Here is a 26,185-nt window from a genome sequence, read left to right on the forward strand (position 1 = left end):
AATGACGGTCCTTAAAGCCACAGAGGCGAGCGGGCGATGTAGGTAGAGAGATCAGGGGAGGAGAGTGTAGGCGACAGGCAAGGTTTATCTTTCCATACCGCCTGCGGATGATCAGATCGCTCAGCCTTGTATCTCCCCTGTCCGAAATAAAGTCATGATAGCGAATCCTTTTCTAAACTAAAGTCATATCCTCCTGTCCTATACACTGACTGTATGCTATGTAGCCTAATATCATGCCCAATGAACCATCCAGGTCTCCATCTAGGGCTCTGTCTGTCTGTCTGTCTGTCTGTCTGTCTGTCTGTCTGTCTGTCTGTCTGTCTGTCTGTCTGTCTGTCTGTCTGTCTGTCTGTCTGTCTGTCTGTCTGTCTGTCTGTCTGTCTGTCTGTCTGTCTGTCTGTCTGTCTGTCTGTCTGTGCTAAACCTATGGATCCTGTGTCCCCCTATGCCCAACTGAGCTAAACCTATGGATCCTGTGTCCCCCTATGCCCAACTCCTGGACCTCCAACTTAACTTGTCTTCAGTACAAAATCACATCTCATGTCGGTTGATCTCAACAACAAATCCAGGCTTGACCAAACCAAAACCCAACCTTTGTAAAGCTGGTCCATAAGAGTTCTTGCTACCTGTTATACTAAAACTGGTACAAAATTGGTTCAACCTGTTTGAATTCCTCCTGTTTGAATTCTGAATCAATGTTTTCCCAGGTTTGAACAATATAAGACAGAACTAGTGAGAAAAACACTCTATAGCCCCTCTGGATCTCTCTCCTTAGACTGAGGGCAACCTGCAGCAAATCCAGCTGACTTATCACACACTATAATTAAATATAAACAGACCACCAACCACTTTTTACTGCCAACAAGTTATATCAAGATCCTCAGAGGGAGCAATGCATAGTAAAAAGGCAATGCTGTTTGGCAACCCACAAAAGCTGAGACACATAGGCAAAAGTGTCACAAGAACAGACGGACAAATCACTCATGAACAAGTAAACGCGAAGTACCTGGGGATGAAGTTGGAACCACACCTACACTGGACTAAATACGCCAGCCTGATCACAGTGAAACTGTTGTCTGGGCTTGGCACTCTAAAAATGGCAAGAGACTTCATCTCCAAGGACATCCTCCTGACAATCTACCACACCATGATAGCAACTCACCTGGAGTACTGTGCCACAGTATGGCTTCACACCCTACATCAGTGCAATAAGGTGTGTGTGTGTGTGTGTGTGTGTGTGTGTGTGTGTGTGTGTGTGTGTGTGTGTGTGTGTGTGTGTGTGTGTGTGTGTGTGTGTGTGTGTGTGTGTGTGTGTGTGTGTGTGTGTGTGTGTGTGTGTGTGTGTGTGTGTGTGTGTGTGTGTGTGTGTGCGTATGGCGTGTGTGAGAGCAAAGAATTACCCCAGTCACCCCAGTCATGACCCCAATGCTACTCTGAAACTCCATTCAGAGCAAAAACTCTATTCACTTGTTGATTCTATTAAAAGCCCTGGGCTGTGTGTGTGTGTTTTCATTTGTGCGTGTGTGTATGTATGCGCCCGTGTGTAGGTCTGTGTATGAGAGCGAAGAATGACCGCAGTGCTGGGTGCATGGACATCTGTCCATTAGATGCTGAGCGCTGTCGGAAACCCTGAACTGCGTCTCCTAGACGATGCTCTTTTAAGCAGAGAACACTGATTCTACCTCAGTCCAAACATCCGCGACTGGCAGGCTCACACTCAATGATCGCTCCCACTTCAATTGCACCTAATGGCTTTCACAGCAGACATACTGTAGCTTCATTCAACTCACACACACACACACACACACACACACACACACACACACACACACACACACACACACACACACACACACACACACACACACACACACACACACACACACACACACACACACACACACACACACACACACGCACATGAACACGGTCAGGCACAAGCACACAGGAGCGCTCGCACTCACTAACATCACTAACTCCTCTCCCCGTCTGAACCTCACACACACACATTTTATTTGTTATCCACTCTGTATTTATTCCTTGTGTCACTATTTCAGTATTTATTTTATTTTGATCTTATCTTTAACTTTGCATTGTTGGAAATGGACCTGTAAGGAATCGTTTCACTGTTAGTCTACACCTGTTGTCTACAAAGCATGTGACAAATAACATTTTATTTTACTTTACTTTGTTCTTCTCTTTTTTATGTGTTTTCATATACACACTTGTGCCCTATGACTATGTACAGTGCATTGTTGTTGCAGTGTTGCATTACTTTTAAGCGTGCCATTGAACCCCAGGGTTGTATTCAGCTGACAGAGTGGGGAGATGGAGTGTGTGGAGGGGGCTTCATCGCACCAGGCAGGCCCTGCTCTGTCATAAACACACACACACACACACACACACACACACACACACACACACACACACACACACACACACACACACACACACACACACACACACACACACACACACACACACACACACACACACACACACACACACACACACACACACACACACACACACACAGCTTTTAATAGAATCAATGAGTGGATAGAGTTTCAGCTCTGAATGGAGTTTGACCTCTCAGCACTTCGCCTGTGCTAATTAAATCATGTAAGCGGCCATATCCTGATCCTCTGCGTGTGTTCGGATTGTGTAAAAATAACGCATGAAAGGGGGATTCTATGCTACGCTATGCTACGCTATGCTTGACAGGTATCAAGTGTTTGGGATATATGGTTGTTGTGGTTAGCCAAACAGGGACGGCATGTGTGTGTGCGTATGTGTGTATTGGAGGATCTTCTGTTGCCGGCAGCAACACCCTTTCACATCTCCCAGCTGGTTTCTGACAGACTCTATTCAGCAAAGCAGAAGAAGAATTTGGTCATTGAAAAAACACACCTGCGTTAATAATGACACGGTTAATACTCAAATAATGTCGGAAAAAATTACCCTCGCTCCGGATCACACCCCACTTCACCCCCTCCCCTTTTCCCCATTCACTTTCCGCCCCCCGCTCTCCCATCATCAGCGAAGACCTTCTCAGCTCATGATGTCATGCACCTCAATCTGCGGTTGCTATGGAAGGAGGACTGAGAGAGCTAAGGAGATGAGGTCACAGGGTTATGAGGTCACAGCCACTCAGTGACTAGGGGCGACAAGAAGCCAAGTGAAGGAGCCAACCCAGACCATTGACCTATGACCCCCTCAATAGTCCCAAAGGGAGGGAGACACACACACACACGCATGAAAGAAATACACACACACACACACACACAATCCCACACACACATAGAATCCCTGCGCTGGAAAAAGTGACACACAGCCCAGAGGATAATTGCGGATACCTGCTGTAAGAGCCGTGTGAGGAAGGCAGGTTGGCGGGCGGGGGGGGGGACACAGAGCTCTGCCCCTTGGCTATTGGCACTGTTGTTTTAGTGGTGCTGATCCTAATCTCCTTTGAAATGTCAATTTTCACGCAATCAAAACACCATCTATATTTAGTTTCCTGATGGCGGGCTATTATGCTTTATGAGTTATGCTTCATATCGCAGCTGAACACACTATCACAGATATAACCACCCTGCTCACTCTAAACTGACTCTGTCCAAGGCCTATACAGTGCCATTTCAAACACTAACTCTAACTCATCCCATACAATCTGGGTTTAAACAACCTCATTTGGTTGTAGATTTTCAACTACAGTGAAATGGATGATTCAACCCAAAAGTCATTGTGAGCAAAAACAACACAGGCAAAATCTACCCTGTCCAAACGATCGTTTTCCTATCCAGCTTTGCCGACCGTCCGGGTGTGTGTTTACCTTGTGTGAGTCGGCCTCGGAGAGTGAGAGGGAAGCCGTGGCTCGCAGCTGTGCAAGCGGACACAGAGGGGGAAACCTGATAGGATGAGAAGCCCGGAGAAAGACTGCTCTTTTGTTTAAGTCTCTTCCACAGCTGATAGATCGGGATGGCTTTCTCAGGCTGTTGTTTTAGGGTCTGAGAGCAAAACCATGTGTGTGTTTTTCTCTGGCTCCTTGTTACAGCCCCAGTGCTGTAAGCAATGTGTGTGTGTGTGTGCGAGTGTGTGAGCATGTCTCAGAAATGACCCTCTCTCCTCTGCTGACTCCAGATCAGTGCTGGGATGCCCAGCTTGCTCAGAGAGAGCGCAAAGTAACAAATAGGCTGGCGTGGTGTGTGGTCAAATAGGATCCTTTCAAAACAGATGGCCTGGTTACAAGATATCAGACAGTGTTATAATGGAAGTTCAGGTTTACATTGGGAAGCAGCAACACATGCTCTCGTGTCCATGCAGAAGATATACTGTATATCAGGATAATAATCAGGATATAATAACAGAAGCCTATCATGTTCCAGGGGTAGACAGTACATTGGACTTTTGGCACATGACATCATTTTCTGGTTGGGAAGACGTCACGCAACCAGATTACAACCAATTGGTCTCTGTTGTAACCTTCTAGACTTTAAGCCATTTTTGCACCATCTCTACTAAACTACCATATGGAATTACATTTAACATTACATTTAAGTCATTTAGCAGACGCTCTTATCCAGAGCGACTTACAAATTGGTGCATTCACCTTATGACATCCAGTGGAACAGCCACTTTACAATAGTGCATCTAAATCTTTTAAGGGAATTGTTGAAGATCGTAACCATCTAGGTATTTTAGGACCCCTGGGGGTATCAGAAACAAACATATTAAAGCAAATTGATGAAACAATGATTTTGGCCTTACTGCTATTAGCCGTGATCAATAAAATGTCACAATATGGTGCAGAGCAATTCAATTTGGCAGCTGGGGGCAGAGTATGTGAACGGAGTGGAGCTGGAGCAGAGCGAGGAGCGGAGCGGATCCCAATCATATCTGGCCCTGTGCCCTCTGAATCGTGGCATTGAACGCTTTCGTCGGATGCTTTCTCTTCATTACTGGCTATGTGATTATTACAGCTCGATGGATGTAACTTTTGTTGACAATTTCGATACCTTTTGGAAACAAAACATGTTTTATAAGTAGGATGGGATCCATCCAAATCATTTGGGTTCCTGGATTCTTTCACAACATTATAAGGCAGCGTTGAGACAATGACTTATCATTGATCCAAGCCCAACTCGGTTAAACCTGACCATTGTGTCGCTGAGTCATCATAATGCTTTAGCAAATGTACATTATCCTCTTAAGGATCCGCCCCTTTTTTTTCAATTTTCACCTAAAATGACATACCCAAAACTAACTGCCTGTAGCTCAGGACCTGACGCAAGGATATGCATATTATTGATGCCAATTGAAAGGAAACACTTTGAAATGAATTTAGGAGAATATAACATATTAGATCTGGTAAAAGATAATACACACCCTCAATGTGTGTTGAAAATCTGTTGCCAATTTGTTTACTGTAAAATAGCATTGTATCTGGTCCCCCCAAAAATCGGAACTTTACTAAGGGTTGGTAACAGGCTGATTGGTCTGCTATTTGAGCCAGTAAATGGGGCTTTACTATTCTTACGTAGCGGAATGACTTTGGCTTCCCTCCAGGCCTGAGTGTCAAGGCTCAGGAGAAGACCCAGATGCAGACAGTTTCGAAGTAACAAAAGTGTATTACAAAAACAGGGGGACAGGCAAACGACGGGTCAAGGGCAGGCAGCAGTCAGTAGTCCAGGGTGGTGTGACAAGGTACAGCACGACAGGCAGGCCCAGGGTCAAGGCTGGTAGGCTTGACAAAACAAAACGAACTGACAGACAAACAGAGAACACAAGTATAAATACACTGGGGATAATGAGGAAGATGGGCGACACCTGGAGGGGGGTGGAGACAAGCTCAAAGACAGGTGAAACAGATCAGGATGTGACACTGAGGGCACACACTTTCTAGTAGGCTTAATGTCTTGGCGCACCCATCCCGTTAGCGGGATCATTTTCGTCAACATCCGCTGAATTGCAGAGCGCCAAATTCAAATTAAATTACTGAAAATATTACATTTTCATGAAATCACAAGTGCAATATAGCAAAACACAGTTTAGCTTGTTGTTAATCCACCTGGCATGTCAGATAAAAAAGAAGCTTTACAGCAAAAGCTATCCAAGAGTTTATGTTAGGACATCTCTCTCAGCAGACAAAACATTACAAACAGCTAGCATCCAAGTAGATTCGTCACGAAAGTCAGAAAAGCAATAAAATGAATCGCTTACCTTTGATGATCTTCAGATGTTTGCACTCACGAGACTCCCAGTTCCACAATAAATGTTCCTTTTGTTCCATAAAGATTATTTTTATATCCAAAATACCTCCATTTGGTTGGCGCATTTTGTTCAGAAATCCACAGGCTCGAGCGGTCACGACGGGGCAGACGAAAATTCCAAATAGTATCCGTGAAGTCAAACGTTTTTTTTAATCAATCCTCGGGTTGTTTTTACAATAAATAATCAATCATATTTCAACCGGACCGTAGCTTTTTCAATGGGAGAGAGAGAGAAAATGTCTGCTCCAAGCTGTTGCGCATGCAAAACTCTGCTGGCACCCAGCCATCCACTGACGCGATGTGATCCTTCCCGCTCATTTTTCAGAATAAAAGCCTGAAACTATGGCTAAAGACTGTTCACACCATGTGGAAGGAATCTGATTGATATCCCTTTAAATGGAGGGAAGGCATGCAATGGAACAGGGAGATTCGTTTCTCTTAGGCACTTCCTTGTTGGATTTTCCTCAGGTTTTCACCTGCAATATCAGTTCTGTTATACTCACAGACAATATTTTGACGGTTTTGGAAACTTTTGAGTGTTTTCTATCATAATCTATTTTTATCCTAACAATTATATGCATATTCTAGATTCTGGGCCTGAGAAATAGGCAGTTTCATTTGGGTACGTTTTTCATCCAAACATCAAAATACTGCCCCCTACACTCACAGGTTAAATTGAAATAATGGCAAATAGGAGTGGCAATATCGTCCTCTATTATACTCAGTCATTTTCCATCCAAGTTGTCAGACCCAGGTGGCTTGTCATTGTTGATAGACAACTAAAATGTTTTCACCTCTTGCATACTCACTCCACATAATTAAAAATTACAATTCTTATCTATCATGTGGCCAGTTATACTTGGATGTGTAGTGTCAGTGTTTGTTGCTGGCATGGCATGCCTAAGTTTGCTAATCTTTCCAATGAAAAAAAAAGTAGAAAATAAAACAACAGTAAAAAGACAGGCTATATACAGTAGAGAGGCTATAAAAGTAGCGAGGCTACATACAGACACCAGTTAGTCAGGCTGATTGAGGGAGTATGTACATGTAGACATGGTTAAAGTGACTATGCATATATGATGAACAGAGAGTAGCAGTAGCGTAAAGGAGGGGTTTGCGGGTGGTGGGTGGGACACAATGCAGATAGCCCGGTTAGCCAATGTACTGGAGCACTGGTTGGTCGGCCCAATTGAGGTAGTATGTACGTGAATGTATAGTTTAAGTGACTATGCATATATGATAAACAGAGAGTAGCAGCAGCGTAAAAAGAGGGGTTGGGGGGTGGGGGGGGCACACAATGCAAATAGTCTGGGTAGTCATTTGATTACCTGTTCAGGAGTCTTATGGCTTGGGGGTAAAAACTGTTGAGAAGCCTTTTTTGTCCTAGACTTGGCACTCCGGAACCGCTTGCCATGCTGTAGTAAAGAGAACAGTCTATGACTGGGATGGCTGGGATATTTGACAATTTTTAGGGCCTTCCTCTGACACCGCCGGGTGAAGAGATCCTGGATGGCAGGCAGCTTAGCCCCCCCCAGTGATGTACTGGGCTGTACGCACGAACCTTTGTAGTGCCTTGCGGTCAGAGGCCGAGCAATTGCCGTACCAGTCAGTGATGCAACCAGTCAGGATGCTTTCGATGTTGCAGCTGTAGAACCTTTTGAGGATCTCAGGACCCATGCCAAATCTTTTTAGTTTCCTGAGGGGGAATAGTCTTTGTCTTGCCCTTTTCACGACTGTCTTGGTGTGTTTGGACCATTCTAGTTTGTTGGTGATGTGGACACCAATGAACTTGAAGCTCTCAACCTGCTTCACTACAGCCCCGTTGATGAGAATGGGGGCGTGTTCGGTCCTCCTTTTACTGTAGTCCACAATCATCTCCTTAACTTCTTGCGTCGAGCCATCCCGGATCATGAATACAGCCTCAAGCTCATTACCATAACGCAACGTTAACTATTCATGAAAATCGCAAATGAAATGAAATTAATCTATTTGCCCTCAAGCTTAGCCTTTTGTTAACAACACTGTCATCTCAGATTTTCAAAATATGCTTCTCAACCATTGCAAAACAAGCATTTGTGTAACAGTATTGATGGCTAACGTAGCATTTAGCGTTAGCATTCAGCAGGCAACATTTCACAAAAACCAGAAAAGCATTCAAATAAAATCATTTACCTTTGAAGAACTTCGGATGTTTTCAATGAGGAGACTCTCAGATAGCAAATGTTCAGTTTTCTCTGAAAGATTATTTGTTTAGGACAAATCGCTCCGTTTTCTGCGTCACATTTAGCTACGGAAAAAAACCTGTATCCAGGATTGTGTTAATCTATCCGCAAGCTCATTAGCATAACACAATGTTAACTATTCATGAAAATCGCAAATGAAATTAAATTAATCTATTTGCTCTCAAGCTTAGCCTTTTGTTAACAACACTGTCATCTCAGATTTTCAAAATATGCTTTTGAACCATAGCTAAACAAGCATTTGTGTAACAGTATTGATAGCCTAGCATAGTATTATGCCTCTCTTTCACCATGCAACATTTTCCACAAAAAAACAGAAAAGAATTCAAATAAAATCATTTACCTTTGAAGAACTTCAGATGTTTTCAATGAGGAGACTCTGTTAGATAGCAAATGTTCCATTTTTACAAAAAATATTATTTGTGTCAACTACTCACTCCGTTTTGTTCATCACGTCTGGGTAAGGAAAAAAATATATATATATATATTAAGTCATTAAAACGGTAACTTTTTTCCAAATGAACTCCATAATATCGACAGAAACATGGCAAACCGATGTTTGGAATCAAACCTCAAGGTGTTTTTCACATATCTATCGATGATAAAATCCATCGTGGCAGTTGACTTTCTCTTCTGAAGAAATGGAACGCGCATGGACCTACAGATTACGCACACAGGACACCGGGTGGGACACCGGGTGGGACACCAGGTAAATGTAGTCTCTTATGGTCAATCTTCCAATGATATGCCTACAAACACGTCACAATGCTGCAGACACCTCCGGGAAACGACAGAGAGTGCAGGCTCTTTCCTGGCGCATTCACAGCCATATAAGGAGACATTGGAACACAGCGCCTTCAGAATCTGGGGCATTTCCTGTATGAAACTTCATCTTGGTTTCGCCTGTAGCATTAGTTCGGAGGCACTCACAGATAATATCTTTGCAGTTTTGGAGACGTCAGAGTTTTGTCTTTCCAAGGCTATCAATTCCAGGCATAGTCAAGCATCTTTTCGTGACAAAATATTGCGCTTAAAACGGGCACGTCTTTTTATCCAATAATGACATAGCGCCCCCATAGGTTGAAGAGGTTAATCTTGATTACGTTGAGGGATAGGTTGTTATCCTGGCACCACCCGGCCAGGTCTCTGACCTCCCCCTATAGGCTGTCTCGTCGTTGTCGGTGATCAGGCCTACCACTGTTGTGTCATCTGCAAACTTCGTGCCTGGCCATGCAGTCTTGGATGAACAGGAGGGGACTGACCACGCACCCCTGGGGAGCTCCAGTGTTGAGGATCAGCGTGGCAGATGTGTTGCTACCTACCCTCACCACCTGGGGGAGGCCCGCCAGGAAGTCCAGTATCCAGTTGCAGAGGGAGGTGTTTAGTCCCAAGGTCCTTAGCTTAGTGATGAGCTGAGAGTACTATGGTGTTGAACGCTGAGCTGTAGTCAATGAATAGCATTCTCACATACAGTGGGGCAAAAAAAGTATTTAGTCACCCCCAATTGTGCAAGTTCTCCCACTAAAAAAGATGAGAGAGGACTGTAATTTTCATCATAGGTACACTTCAAATATGACAGACAAAATGAGGGGGAAAAAATCCAGAAAATCACATTGTAGGATTTGTAATGAATTTATTAGCAAATTATGGTGGAAAATAAGTATTTGGTCAATGACAAAAGTTTATCTCAATACTTTGTTATCCTGTTGAATCTAGGGGGCACTATTTTCATTTTTGGAAAAATAACGTTCGCAAAGTAAACATGCTATTTTATCAGGACAAGATGCTAGAATATGCATATAATTGACAGCTTAGGATAGAAAACACTCTAAAGTTCCCAAAATTGTAAAAATATCGCCTGTGAGTATAACAGAACTGATATTGCAGGCGAAAGCCTGAAAAAAATTCAATCAGGAAGGGACTCTTATTTAGAAAGCTCTGCGTTCCTATGCGTCCATATTGAGCAGTGAATGAGATATCAACCTTTTTCTATAGCTTCCCTAATGCGTCTAGTGTCACAATACATAGTTTCAGGCTTTTATTTTGAAAAATTAGCATGAACGTCAACATTGCGTCAGTGGTCAGCTGGAGTCTCTCAGAGTGTTTTGTGCATAAGGGACAAATTGTTTCTCTCTTTCCTACTAAGAAGCCATCTGTGCCGGATGATATATTATCGAATAGATATTTGAAAAACACCTTGAGGATTGATTATAAACAACGTTTGTGTTTCAATATATTTCACTTGTGATTTCATTCATATGAATATTTTCTAGTAATATTTATGTCCTTTGCGTTATGCTAATTAGTGTCAGTTGATGAATACGCTCCCGGATCCGGGATGGGTAGTTACAAGAGGCTAAATACCCTTTGTTGGCAATGACAGAGGTCAAACGTTTTCTGTAAGTCTTCACAAGGATTTCACACACTGTTGCTGGTATTTTGGCCCATTCCTCCATGCAGATCTCCTCTAGAGCAGTGATGTTTTGGGGCTGTTGCTGGTCAACACAGACTTTCAACTCCCTCCAAAGATTTTCTATGGGGTTGAGATCTGGAGACTGGCTAGGCCACTCCAGGACCTTGAAATGCTTCTTACGAAGCCACTCCTTCGTTGCCCGGGCGGTGTGTTTGGGATTATTGTCATACTGAAAGACCCAGCCACGTTTCATCTTCAATGCCCTTGCTGATGGAAGGAGTTTTCACTCAAAATCTCACGATACATGGCCCCATTCATTCTTTCCTTTACACGGATCAGTCGTCCTGGTTCTTTTGCAGAAAAACAGCCCCAAAGCATGATGTTTCCACCCCCATGCTTCACAATAGGTATGGTGTTCTTTGGATGCAACTCAGCATTCTTTGTCCTCCAAACACGACGAGTTGAGTTTTTACCAAAAAGTTATATTTTGGTTTCATCTGACCATATGACATTCTCCCAATCTTCTTCTGGATCATCCAAATGCTCTCTAGCAAACTTCAGACGGGCCTGGACATGTACTGGCTTAAGCAGGGGGACACGTCTGGCACTGCAGGATTTGAGCGTAGTGTGTTACTGATGGTAGGCTTTGTTACTTTGGTCCCAGCTCTCTGCAGGTCATTCACTAGGTCCCCCCGTGTGGTTCTGGGATTTTTGCTCACCGTTCTTGTGATCATTTTGACCCCACGGGGTGAGATCTTGTGTGGAGCCCCAGATCGAGGGAGATTATCAGTGGTCTTGTATGTCTTCCATTTCCTAATAATTGCTCCCACAGTTGATTTATTCAAACCAAGCTGCTTAGCTATTGCAGATTCAGTCTTCCCAGCCTGGTGCAGGTCTACAATTTTGTTTCTGGTGTCCTTTGACAGCTCTTTGGTCTTGGCCATAATGGAGTTTGGAGTGTGACTGTTTGAGGTTGTGGACAGGTGTCTTTTATATTGATAACAAGTTCAAACAGATGCCATTAATACAGGTAACGAGTGGAGGACAGAGGAGCCTCTTAAAGAAGAAGTTACAGGTCTGTGAGAGCCAAAAATATTGCTTGTTTGTAGGTGACCAAATACTTATTTTCCACCATAATTTGCAAATAAATTCATAAAAAATCCTACAATGTGATTTTCTGGATTTTTTTTTCAAAATTTCTCTGTCATAGTTGAAGTGTACCTATGATGAAAATGACAGGCCTCTCTCATCTTTTTAAGTGGGATAACTTGCACAATTGGTGGCTGACTAAATACTTTTTTGCCCCACTGTAAGTGTTCCTTTTGTCCAGTTGGGAAAGGGCAGTGTGGAGTGCAATAGAGATTGTATCATCTGTGCAACCCAGATTTGTTGCAACCCCTATTACCAGTCTGTTCAACCTCTATTTCGTATCGCCTGAGATCCCTAAAGATTGGAAAGCTGCCGCAGTCATCCCCCTCCTCAAAGGGGGTGACACTCTAGACCCAAACTGTTATAGACCTATATCCATCCTGCCCTGCCTCTCTACAGTCTTCGAAAGCCAAGTTAACAAACATTTCGAATCCCACCGTACCTTCTCCTCTGTGCAATCCGGTTTCCGAGCTGGTCACGGGTGCACCTCAGCCACGCTCAAGGTACTAAACGATATCATAACCACCATCGATAAAAGACAGTACTGTGCAGCCATCTTCATCGACCTGGCCTTGGCAGTAGCTAATAAGGGATCCATAATGAATACAAATACAATAATTTGACTGGTGCACCGAGCGAGATTTCCAATGGTTGGAGCGTTGGCCTTCTTGCGCCCTCCAATTTCGCTCCAGTAGCGCTCACTTCACGAGCTCAGCATGCATTTGTAGTCTACTTGTGTGCTGCTATTGCCCCTTGCTTTAGTTACTGTCATGGAGTTCGCTAAATATTTTCATGACGAAACTGATAAAAACACACAGGTGCAAAATCAAGGTGATTTACAAAGATGAGGACCAAGAGCAAGAGAGGGAGTGCAGTGATATAGTGTCCACAACTCATCATTGTGGGATCTGACACGTAGTATGTCAAAAGCATGATGGTGTACTTACTACATGCACATGCTAAAAGAAAGGAATGAGGTGGGTAGATAGCTCAGTTGTAGCGAAGTATCTATAAACCAAAAATCAGATCTTTTAATGTTTTATTCATTTTTGTTCTATTATCTATACAATAAGCCATTTTTGATATTCGACCGATAGGCATGGCATATTCCCAAGTTCAAGAAGCTTTCTGTTTTAATTGGGTTATTTTGCCTAAAAACCTATAGTCCTACCTTTAGAAAAGAGGATAAAAAAAACTACATCTCTGCCCAGCCTGTCAAGAATGGCCAAAACGATGTTTAGCATCCCCAGTGGCTCTGCAAGTGTGGAGAGGATATTCTCCCCTGCTGGCCTGCTCTCTTGACACCACCGCATGAGCCTGAAGCCACAAACTGGCCAAACTCATTTTTTCAGTTAATTTATATTTAATTTGTATTTAGTTCTAAGTAAGTCACAGCCTATATGCAACATGTATAGGCTATGTAATACAACAAAATGTTGTTTAAATGCTGTGCCAATATTGAGATATTGTGAGGCTACCCTCAAGTATCTGAAATTACATGATCAATTGACATTTACTGATCATGAAAAGCATGCAGTTGCTTTCTGTATAACTCTGACGATAGAGATACATGTGCACAATTGTTTTGCATGGAATAATCTGGCATTTCTTGTTCTGACTATGCTCTTCGAGAGTCGACAATATTACAACCAAACATTCAACAGATATTTAACAATCCCTTGAAAATGGCTAGCAGTTGTCCATGGTTTTAGCAGAGCTGTGGGTCTCCTTGCCCCCAAGCAGGAAAATTCTTGCCCCCCAGTAGGTAAGTCTCCTTGCCCCTCTGCACCTTATTCTGACGATTTATTGATAATGACCTATTAGCCCATATAAACGCACAGAATAACACACAAATAAATAACAAATAAAATAGAACAAAACATCAGAAGGAAGTATGGTTTGAAGTGTCTGAAATATATCAAAGAGCTCCGGAAACCAGGTAAAGATGTCTTCTTTCTTTACGAGATATAGACAAAACGTCCTTATACAACTAGTATACAACCTGACCATGACATCCCAAAATACCTCATAATCACATAAATTCAACCAATTTTGCCCACTCACGTGACCCTTTGAAGACACTGCTCCTTACCCACTTATTTCTTACCCTCTTAGCAACAAGCCCATACTGTAATTGACACTATGACAAACCTATGCCTGTCTTACTGATTGCCTGACTCACGGTCATGCTGCTTTCGTCTGAATCGGTCTGACCTGCTCGAAGCACAAAGGAATGTGTTTTAAGTAGATTGGGGAGGCAGCACCTGCCATTTCCTGGGGCCGCAGCATCACTTTCTCCACTGTGGGAGTGAGGTGAACATTATACACATTCTTTCCTAATTTTTTACCGGTAAATGCTCCTCCCGCTCTTGGCGCATGGGTCAGGGGTGGGGGACGGAGAGGGAGTATGGAGAGACAGAGAGGAGAGAGGAGAAATCAAATCCCTCTCCCTATATTTTACTCTATTTCTTTTCATCCCTATCTTTTTCTCTGTCCCTGTATCTCACTCTTTATTTTTCAGCTTCTCTCTCTGTCCTTCTCTCCCAGCAAGGGGAGACCAAGAGGAAATTGGGTTCTGTGCTTACAACCGGCCAAAATTTAAAGTTTCCCCAAATGTAGACCTTAGTGTGATTCAGTCAGCCTGCTGGTCAGGTCGGGTTACAGCAGCTCCATGGTGGGGCTGGGGTTGGGCCAGGCTGGGCCCTCATGCGACGGTACCTCCGGGAACCCACTGAGGCATGTGATTGCACTCATTACTGGGTAAACAAGCTGGGGACACAGTCAGACAAAGAAAACAAGCCCTCTTCCTCTTTCCCAGCAAACGCCGGGAGCCTCCTAAGCAACCGATGCATGCACACTGCCAGATGTGAGACTACTATCGAGGATTCCCATCATCTGTCTGACTGACAATACAGGTGGCGGAGTGAAGATTATTGTCACGCCCTGACCTTAGAGAGCCGCTTTATTTCTCTATTTGGTGAGGTCAGGGTGTGATGTAGGGTGGGCATTCTATGTTTTGTATTTCTTTGTGTTTGGCTGAGTGTGGTTCCCAATCAGAGGCAGCTGTCTATCGTTGTCTCTGATTGGGAATCACACTTACTTAGCCTTTTTCCCACCTATGTTGTGGGATCTTGTTTTTGTACAGCGCTTGTAGCCTATGGAACTGAACATTCGTTTGGTTTCACTTTGTTGTTTTGTTACTGGTTCTCATTTAATAAATATGATAACCACAAATTACGCTGCGCCTTGGTCTCCTTCAGACAACCTTACTTTACAGAAGATCCCACCACAAACGGACTAAGCGGCGTGGCCGGGAGGAGCAGACAGAGTGGACATGGGAAGACATTCTGGAAGGAAAAGGATCCTGGATGTGGGAGGAAATCCTGGCTGGAAAGCTACTCAAGGGGACCAGCGTTACATAGGGTCAAGGCTAGCACAGAAGCCCGAGAGGCAGCTCCAAAAAAATGTTTGGGGGGAGCACATGGGGAGATTGGTGGAGTCAGGGTTTAGACCTGAGCTAACCCCCCTGTGCTTACCGTGGGGAGTGTGGTACAGGTCAGGCACCGTGTTATGCGGTGTCTCCAGTGCGGGTTCACAGCCCGGTGCACTACATTCCAGCTCCCCGCATTGGATGGGCTAGAGTGGGCATCCAGCCAGGACATATGGTGCTGACTCAGCGCTCCTGGCCTCCAGTGCGTCTCTTCGGCCCAGGATATCCTGCACCGGCTCTGCGCACTGTGTCTCCGGTGCGTCTGCACAGCCCAGTGCTTCCTGTGCTAGCACCGGGCAAAAGTTACTTTTGCCGGGCAAAAGTAACCATCCAGCCAGGACAGGTTGTGCCAGCTCTACGCTTGACACCTCCAGTGCGCCTCCACGGCTCAGTATATCCGGTGCCTGATCCATGCACCAGGCTTCCAGTGCATCTTCCCAGTAAGGTAAGACCTGTTCCGATTCCACGTACCAGGCCTCCAGTATGCCTCCTCAGTCCGGTGAGACCTGTTCCGGCTCCACTTAGGAGGCCTCCAATGATGATCCATGGCCCGAAGCTTCCAGTGATGATCCATGGCACGAAGCCTCCAGTGATGATCCATGGCACTAAGCCTCCAGTGATGATCCATGGCACGAAGCCTCCAGTGATGATCCATGGCACGAAGCCTCCAGTGATGATCCATGGCACGAAGCCTCCAGTGATGATCCATGGCACGAAGCCTCCAGTGATGATCCATGGCACGAAGCCTCCAGTGATGATCCATGGCACGAAGCCTCCAGTGATGATCCATGGCCTGGAGAATGCAGTGAGGATCCATGGCACGAAGCCTCCAGCGTTGATCCGCGGTCCAGAGCCTCCAGCGACGGTCCCCAGTCCGGAGCCTCCAGCGACGAGCTGCAGTCTGGAGCCCCAGCAACATTCCCCAGTCCGGGGCCTGCAGCGAGGGTTCCCAGTCCGGGGCCTTCAACGAGGGTCCCCAGTCCGGGGCCTGCGGCGAGGGTCCCCGGTCCGGGGCCTGTGGAGAGGGTCCCCAGTCCGGGGTCGGCAACGAGGGTCCCCGCACCAGAGGTGCCACCAAAGTGGGGGGAGCCAGAGGTGGAGCGGGGTCTACGCCCCGTACCGGAGTAGATGCCCACCAGGGTAGACCCTCCCCTATAGGTTCAGGTTTGCAGCCGGGAGTCCGCACCAGATCGTTACAATTATTATGTGTGTGGACTGTGTTTATGTGTTTGTGTCTATGTGTGTGCAGTGGGTATAGTGTGTTATAGTGTTATTGAAGTACTAGTGGGTCAATGGTAACAGCAGCAGGAGTAGTGATTGTAGTGCAATGCCATGATTAAAACAATGATAGAGGTACTGTATATGATTCTTTATAATGGGTCTTGCAGTCCTCCCACTTTACTAGACTGTATTACACTGGGCAATGTCAGAGATAGCTCTGAAAAAAGATCCTGGTTTATCAAGCCGGATGGTTCATAAGACCCTCACAGACACGTGCATGCACTCGATCTCTCACTTACTCACTGTGAGTTAATACATATGCTTTTTTAGACGTGTATTTGTGTGTGGGGCGGTGGTTGGTGTGGGAATAAATATAGGCATTGCTGATGATGCTGAGGGATAATGACAAGTGTGGTGGGGGGACTATATAATAGAGATGGGGGACAGATAATTACATAATACTGAGCAAGGGTAGCTGATGATGGTGAGAGGGAGGATAACTCATACCTTTTTGCCATTTAGCAGACTTACAGTAGCAGTTAGGGTTAAGTGCCTTGCGCAGGGGCACATTGGCCAATTTTCCACCTACTCAGCTCAGGGATTTGAACGAGCAACCTTTCAATTACAGGCCCAATGCTCTTAACCGCTAGGCTACCTGCCGTGGTGCACCAGGCGGACCAGCCTGCACCGGCTATACCCAGGCATTCATTTCGTGACACAGGGCCATCAGCAGCGTGTGCGTCAGCCACAGATGTCCCCCCTTCCTCATCTCCTGTCTTTACTGCCGTTAGTCTATTTGCATTGCAAACGAGGATGGCTCGGCCACCAGTCTGCCGCGGGCACCTTTTATTGACGATAGGCGCAGGTCATAGGCTCTAAAACAATGAGCTGTAAACACCCTAGATTGACAGCTCTTTATTTATAGGCTCTGTAAAAAAAATAATAATACCATGGTACTACTATGGTGCTTTAAATCATACTATGGCTTTCTTTTGGTTATTTGAAAATGAAATGATCTCCAAAATATTGTTATTTTTTAAACAAGCCATAGAAAGTTGGTTGCAATTTCAGTTTAATCCACCATAAAAGACAGAACAAATAATACAACAAATATTGTGGTTAAACTCAAATATAGTAATTGATCAAAAAAACTATTTGTCGATAACATTGGGGGGAAAAAACAATCTTTGTAAATTATATCATAAATAGGACTGGTGGAGGTCACACATGCAGCTAACACAAATATATGTAAATGTCTGTGTAACCGGTGTGAAATGGCTAGCGAGTTAGCGGGGTGCGTGCTAATAGCATTTCAATCAGCGACTTCACTCGCTCTCAGACCATGAAGTAGTTATTTCCCTTGCTCTGCAAGAGCCGTGGCTTTTGTGGAGCGATAGATAACGATGCCTCGAGGGTGACTGCTGCAGAGGTTCGAGCCCAGGTAGGGGCGAGGAGAAGTACGAAACTATACTGTTACATCTGCTCTATCCAAAATTACAACCAACTAATTGCAGCATTACCACAAAAATGGAAGAGGCAAGTGGAAGGGTGAAAAAAGTAAGGAACTGGTCTGTCGGCTCTGCATTAATGATCAAAATTGGTTAAAGAAAATTGTGAGATATAAAAATATATACCAGTTTCATTTAAGGACCAAACAATTGACAGCTGTGCTATATAGCATGCAAAACAGATGGGAAGAGATTTTCGATGTACCGATTCCATGGCGCGTGGTTTATGAATTGACACGCAAAATGACAACATTTTTACAACCAATAGAATGTTATATACACTGCTCAAAAAAATAAAGGGAACAATAAAATAACACATCCTAGATCTGAATGAATGAAATATTCTTATTAAAAACGTTTTTCTTTGCATAGTTGAATGTGCTGACAACAAAATCACACAAAAAATATCAATGGAAATCAAATTTATCAACCCATGGAGGTCTGGATTTGGAGTCGCGCTCAAAATTAAAGTGGAAAACCACACTACAGGCTGATCCAACTTTGATGTAATGTCCTTAAAACAAGTCAAAATGAGGCTCAGTAGTGTGTGTGGCCTCCACATGCCTGTATGACCTCCCTACAACGTCTGGGCATGCTCCTGAGGGATCTCCTCCCAGACCTGGACTAAAGCATCCGCCAACTCCTGGACAGTCTGTGATGCAACGTGACATTGGTGGATGGAGCGAGACATGATGTCCCAGATGTGCTCAATTGGATTCAGGTCTGGGGAACGGGCGGGCCAGTCCATAGCAACAATGCCTTCCTCTTGCAGGAACTGCTGACACACACCAGCCACATGAGGTCGAGCATTGTCTTGCATTAGGAGGAACACAGGGCCAACCGCACCAGCATATGGTCTCACAAGGGATCTGAGGATCTCATCTCGGTACCTAATGGCAGTCAGGCTACCTCTGGCGAGCACATGGAGGGCTGTGCGGCCCCCCAAAAGAAATGCCAACCCACACCATGACTGACCCACCGCCAAACCGGTCATGCTGGAGGATGTTGCAGGCAGCAGAACGTTCTCCATGGCGTCTCCAGACTCTGTCACGTCTGTCACATGTGCTTAGTGTGAACCTGCTTTCATCTGTGAAGAGCACAGGGCGCATTTGCCAATCTTGGTGTTCTCTGGCAAATGCCAAACATCCTGCATGGTGTTGGGCTGTAAGCACAACCCCCACCTGTGGACGACCCTCATGGAGTCTGTTTCTGACCGTTTGAGCAGACACATGCACATTTGTGGCCTGCTGGAGGTTATTTTGCAGGACTCTGGCAGTGCTCCTCCTGCTTCTCCTTGCACAAAGGCGGAGGTAGCGGACCTGCTGCTGGGTTGTTGCCCTCCTACGGCCTCCTCCACGTCTCCTGATGTACTGGCCTGTCTCCTGGTAGCGCCTCCATGCTCTGGACACTACGCTGACAGACACAGCAAACCTTCCTGCCACAGCTCGCATTGATGTGCCATCCTGGATGAGCTGCACTACCTGAGCCACTTGTGTGGGTTGTAGACTCCGTCTCATGCTACCACTAGAGTGAAAGCACCGCCAACATTCAAAAGTGACCAAAACATCAGCCAGGAAGCATAGGAACTGAGAAGTGGTCTGTGGTCACCACCTGCAGAACCACTCCTTTATTGGGGGTGTCTTGCTAATTGCCTATAATTTCTGTCTTCCATTTGCACAACAGCGTGTGAAATTTATTGTCAATCAGTGTTGCTTGCTAAGTGGACAGTTTGATTTCACAGAAGTGTGATTGACTTGAAGTTACATTGTGTTGTTTAAGTGTTCCCTTTATTTTTTTGAGCAGTGTATATGGGAGATGCAACCTTACCAGCTTTGTAGATTTTGCTGGTAGGAGGCAGAGTCATTAGATCATTTATTTTGGTACTGTCCGTATGTAGTTAATTTTTGGTCACAGGTCCAGGAATGGCTGAAGAATTGCAACATTTACGTGGCGCTAACACAGCATATAGCAATACTGGGTGATTTGAAATGTCATAGTCAATCGATCAATAATATAATAATAATTTTAGCAAAAATGTTTTACAATCTGCAGAAACTATATGAGAATAGAATTGTTCAGAACATTTGTGAAGAATCACAGCACAGTTTGGAAATGTATACGACAAATAGAAATCCAAAATGGATAGTGTTAGGAGATAAATGGAGGGGTTGAATGGAGCTGAAGGGTGGGACTAATAACAACAAGATAACAAATGTAAAACATACCGGGATGGTAAAATGTATATACAGTTGAAGTCGGAAGTTTACATACACTTATAGAGTGGAGTCATTAAAACTAGTTTTTCAACCACTCCACAAATTCCTTGTCTACAAACTATAGTTTTGGCAAGTCGGTTAGGACATCTATTTTGTGCATGACAAGTAATTTTTTACAGACAGATTATTTCACTGATTCACAATTCCAGTGGGACAGAAGTTTACATACACTATCTTGACTGTGCCTTCAAACAGCTTGGAAAATTCCAGAAATGATATCAAGGCTTTAGAGGCTTCGGATAGGCTAATTGACATAATTTGAGTCAATTGGAGGTGTACCTGTGGATGTATTTCAAGGCCTACCTTCAAACTCAGTGCTTCTTTGCTTGACATCATGGGAAAATCTAAAGAAATCAGCCAAGACCTGAGAAGAAAGATTGTAGACCTCCACAAGTCTGGTTCTTCCTTGGGAGCAATTTCCAAACACCTGAAGGTACCACGTTCATCTGTACAAACAATAGTACGCAAGTATAAACATATGGGACTGCGTAGCTGTCATACCCCTCATGAAGGAGACGTGTTCTGTCTCCTAAAGATGAACATACTTTGGTGTCAAAAGTCCAAATCAATCCCAGAGCAACAGAAAAGGACCGTGTGAAGATTCTGGAGGAAATTGATACAATTGTAACGGCTTTCTTCTGTGGACGAAGGATCGGACCAAAACACAGCATGGTTAGTGTTCAACATGTTTAATAAAGAAAATAAACGTGAACACTACAAAATACCAAAACATCAAATGTGACACAAAGACAGAAGACAACCACACACAAAACCCAACACAAAACAAGCTACCTAAATATGGTTCCCAATCAGAGACAATGACTAACACCTGCCTCTGATTGAGAACCATAGCAGGCCAAACATAGAAACGGGAAAACTAGACACACAACATAGAAGGAAGAAGCCACTGCTCCAAAACCACCATTAAAAAGCCAAACTACGGTTTGCAACTGCACATGGGGACAAAGATTGGACTTTTTGGAGAAATGTCCTCTGGTCTGATGAAACAAAAATAGAACTGTTTGCCATAATGACCATCATTATGTTGGGAGGAAAAAGGCACGTTTCAGACAGTACACTACTAGACCATGTGTGTTGTGGTTTTTCACTCTGTAGCTCAGTTGGTAGAGCATGGCGCTTGTAACGCCAGGGTAGTGGGTTCGATTCCCGGGACCACCCATACGTAGAATGTATGCACACATGACTGTAAGTCGCTTTGGATAAAAGCGTCTGCTAAATGGCATATATTATTATATTATATTATCTAAAAGGGTTTAGCTTTGACATTGCAGAGCCAGTAGTCAATGTTGCATTATGTGAGTAACGTAAACTCACTCCATTCCATACAAATGTGCGCAACCACGACATTCATACGAGGCTCAAAAGAAAACTAATGGGACTGTAGCGACTGTGTTGACAAAATCTGGGGTGTGAACTACGTTTCTATTCAAGCGTTGATCGACATGGTAATGGCTCTATAGTATTGGAGAAAAGTTGAAAAAACTGACCCCGTGATGTGTAATGCCGTAACGTACAGCACGCATAAAGCAACTATTTCTGTCTTACAATCTCTCTCCACCAGGTGTAGCACTTCTCTCATCGTTTAAAAACAAGAAATGGACTGTGACGGGGGTAAGGGGGGATACCTAGTCATTTTTTTGCGTCATCACTGCAAATGATCATGACTCTCAAAAGCAACTGTTCACTTCTGAAGATCACTTCAGCACCGCCCTAAAAACCCGATTTAAATTCGACACAAACCTTCAAATAGAAATGTAATGACACATTATATAAACTCTTTATAGTGTTTTATTTACATGTTAGAGGTGAAAAGGTGATAAGTTGGACAGATTGAGTGAAAAAAAGCCTTTTCCCCACACAACATCTTTCCTTCTCACCGTCACGCATTAGTTACGCTTCCCCACCCGCCATTTAAAAAAAGACGGGCAGCGTGGAGGTCTCGTCATGGAATTTGTTGGAAAGCGGAGAAATTGTGCCTTTACAATGGCTTTGACATTACAGTTGATCTGGAAGTATTACGTTTTTTGGGTGCTAAAATAATTGTACAATTTCATGCTAAAGCCTAAAAATTCAGCATTTTAACATGTCCCTCCTTGCACCGTCTGTATGGAACGCCATTTGGGTCTTTGCATGTCAAAAATGATACACGTCAAATTGTGTTATTTGCAAGCACACACCAGCCACGAAGATGTGTTTACATTACTGCGTTGGTAATAAGGTCTTATTTGTTCGACTGAATGGGAAAACGTTTGTGTGAGCATTTGAAATAAGATCGAGATCAAAGGAGCAGGATTATTTTATTTTTTCGCAAATATCTTTGATACAGATGTTATTCGCAACTTTTGCGGTAGTTAGCTAGCTTTAGCTTGGTACCTAGCTAGCACCAATGAAACCAGCCTGAAAACAATGACCAGAAGAAACTGGGTAGCTAACTTAGGTAGCCACTTGTTGTTGAACTTCAGTTCATGAAAATAACTAGCTAGCTAGGTACTTAACCATGTTGCTCACAGCTGACTTGATGAGCAGTCAGCTAGCTTCCTCTGTCTAGTGAGGCTTGACTGGACCGGGTTAGGTTTTGTGAAGCTTGCCACAATAAGGATTAGCCACAATAGTGCAATTTGCGATTGGCCTTCAAAATAAAAGTCCCTCTTTGAAAGTGATGCAGAAGGTTACAATTGGTGGAATCATGCCATATATATTTTTTTGTTTTAAGTGTTTTAAATTAAACCTTTATTTAACTAGGCAAGTCAGTTAAGAACAAATTCTTATTTACAATGACAGCTGACACCAGCCAAACCCAGATGACGGTGGGCCAATTGTGCGCCGCCCTATGGGACTCCCAATCACAGCCAGTTGTGATACATCCTGGATTCAAACCAGAGTGTCTGTAGTTACACCTCTGGCATTGAGAGGCAGTGCCTTAGACCGCTGGGCCACTTGGGAGCACAAGTTAGACTAGATCATGTTAAACAAGGTTGGAGTGTTGTAATGTGTAGCAATGAAATGGGGTATCAGTCTACTCGGTGACACCCACAGAACACAACTGTGAAGAGTTTACACAAATATTAGAGTATTAGCTCCTTTCAGGGACTTTGACTGTGGGAAATCACCTCCCCAGTTAGCCTATTGTGCATACTGACAATCATATTGCACTGTACAGCCTTACCTAAGGACTGGGGATCAATGAAATAGGGTATCAGTCTATTCAGCACCTATGTGCTTTTTTCCCCAACTTCCTCCTCAGAGTTATCAGACTACAAAAAATTAACCTTGTATGGCTTTTCCTCTGGAATAGTGTTCAATACACATAGTAGGTTGACTGGTACAGTAAATGTGGCTCAATTCAGTGGATTCAGAATCCCATAATAAGAGCTACGATGCTAATGTACTCTGGGTGTCACTGAGTAGACTGATAACCCATGTAATTGATCCACAATCCACAGGTAATGCGGTACAGTGAAATAACTGCCCACAATGCAATTCTAAAGTCTAATACATCCAGTGTGATTTCAACCGATTTTTGCCAAATTAACAAATTATTGTCTATTGTTGAATTTATTTAACAACATTCCAATCTCGTTTAGCATGAGCTATTCAATTATGGCATAATTCCACTATTTGTATTCATTTGCATCACTGTCAATGACAGAATTTTATTTTTGAAGGCCAACCGCAAATTCCACTAATGTGGCTCATAGTTTTATTTTTATGTTATTTATTTTTAATTTAACCTTTTATTTAACTAGGCAAGTCAGTTAAGAACAAATTCTTATTTACAATGACGGCCTACCAAAAGGCAAAATACCTCCTTTGGGGACGGGGGCTGGGATTAAAATAAATAACATAAATATATGACAAAACACACATCACGACGAGAGACAACACAACACTACATACAGAGAGGCCTAAAGACAACAACGTAGCAAGGCAGCAACACATGACAACACAGCATGGTAGCAACACAACATGACAATAACATGGTAGCAACACACTATGGTAGCAGCGCAAAACATGGTACAAACATTATTGGGCACAAACAACGGCACAAAGGGCAAGATGGTAGAGACAACAATACATCACAAAAAGCAACCTCAACTGTCAGTAAGAGTTTCCGTGATTGAGTCTTCGATTGAAGAGATTGAGATAAGACTGTCAAGTTTGAGTGTTTGTTGCAGCTCGTTCCAGTTGCTAGCTGCAGCGACCTGAAAAGAGAAGCAACCCAGGGATTCATGTGCTTTGGGGACATTTAATAGAATGTGACTGGCAGAACAGGTGTTGTATGTGGAGGACGAGGGCTGCAGTAGATATCTCAGATAGGGGGGAGTGAGCTCTATGAGGGTTTTACAAATATGCATCAAACAGTGGATCTTGCGACAGTTATACAGAGGTGGGGTTTCAGGTGTCTCCGGAAGGTGGTGATTGACTCCGCTGTCCTGGCGTCGTGGGGAGTTTGTTCCACCATTGGGGGCCAGAGCAGCGAACAGTTTTGACTGGGCTGAGCGGGAACTGTACTTCCTCAGTGGTAGGGAGGCGAGCAGGCCAGAGGTGGATGAACGCAGTGCCCTTGTTTGGGTGTAGGGCCTGATCAGAGCCTGGAGGTACTGAGGTGCCGTTCCCCTCACAGCTCCGTAGGCAAGCACCATGGTCTTGTAGCGGATGCGAGCTTCAACTGGAAGCCAGTGGAGAGAGCGGAGGAGCAGGGTGACGTGAGAGAACTTGGGAAGGTTGAACACCAGACGGGCTGCGGCGTTCTGGATGAGTTGTAGGGTTTAATGGCACAGGCAGGGAGCCCAGCCAACAGCGAGTTGCAGTAATCCAGACGGGAGATGACAAGTGCCTGGATTAGGACCTGCGCCGCTTCCTGTGTGAGGCAGGGCCGTACTCTGCGGATGTTGTAGAGCATGAACCTACAGGAACGGGCCACCGCCTTGATGTTAGTTGAGAACGACAGGGTGTTGTCCAGGATCACGCCAAGGTTCTTAGCGCTCTGGGAGGAGGACACAATGGAGTTGTCAACCGTGATGGCGAGATCTTGGAACGGGCAGTCCTTCCCCGGGAGGAAGAGCAGCTCCGTCTTGCTGAGGTTCAGCTTGAGGTGGTGATCCGTCATCCACACTGATATGTCTGCCAGACATGCAGAGATGTGATTCGCCACCTGGTCATCAGAAGGGGGAAAGGAGAATATTAATTGTGTGTCGTCTGCATAGCAATGATAGGAGAGACCATGTGAGGTTATGACAGAGCCAAGTGACTTGGTGTATAGCGAGAATAGGAGAGGGCCTAGAACCGAGCCCTGGGGGACACCAGTGGTGAGAGCGCGTGGTGAGGAGACAGATTCTCGCCACGCCACCTGGTAGGAGCGACCTGTCAGGTAGGACGCAATCCAAGCGTGGGCCGCGCCGGAGATGCCCAACTCGGAGAGGGTGGAGAGGAGGATCTGATGGTTCACAGTATCGAAGGCAGCCGATAGGTCTAGAAGGATGAGAGCAGAGGAGAGAGAGTTAGCTTTAGCAGTGCGGAGTGCCTCCGTGATACAGAGAAGAGCTGTCTCAGTTGAATGACTAGTCTTGAAACCTGACTGATTTGGATCAAGAAGGT

At 44.5% G+C, this 26,185-nt stretch overlaps 1 protein-coding gene across 1 annotated transcript in view; it reads right to left on the bottom strand.

Moving 5' to 3' along the window:
* Positions 1-4,011, bottom strand: part of ostn (osteocrin) — a 33,063-nt gene extending 29,052 nt beyond the window's left edge. The window contains exon 1 of the mRNA XM_052467089.1: positions 3,833-4,011. The gene's annotated coding sequence lies outside the window, so the exon portion shown is untranslated. The remainder of the gene's footprint in view (positions 1-3,832) is intronic.
* Between the last annotated feature and the right edge of the window lie 22,174 nt (positions 4,012-26,185).

Source organism: Oncorhynchus keta, chromosome 18 (assembly GCF_023373465.1).
Source record: "Oncorhynchus keta strain PuntledgeMale-10-30-2019 chromosome 18, Oket_V2, whole genome shotgun sequence".
In the NCBI taxonomy this organism is placed as follows: Eukaryota; Metazoa; Chordata; class Actinopteri; order Salmoniformes; family Salmonidae; genus Oncorhynchus; species Oncorhynchus keta.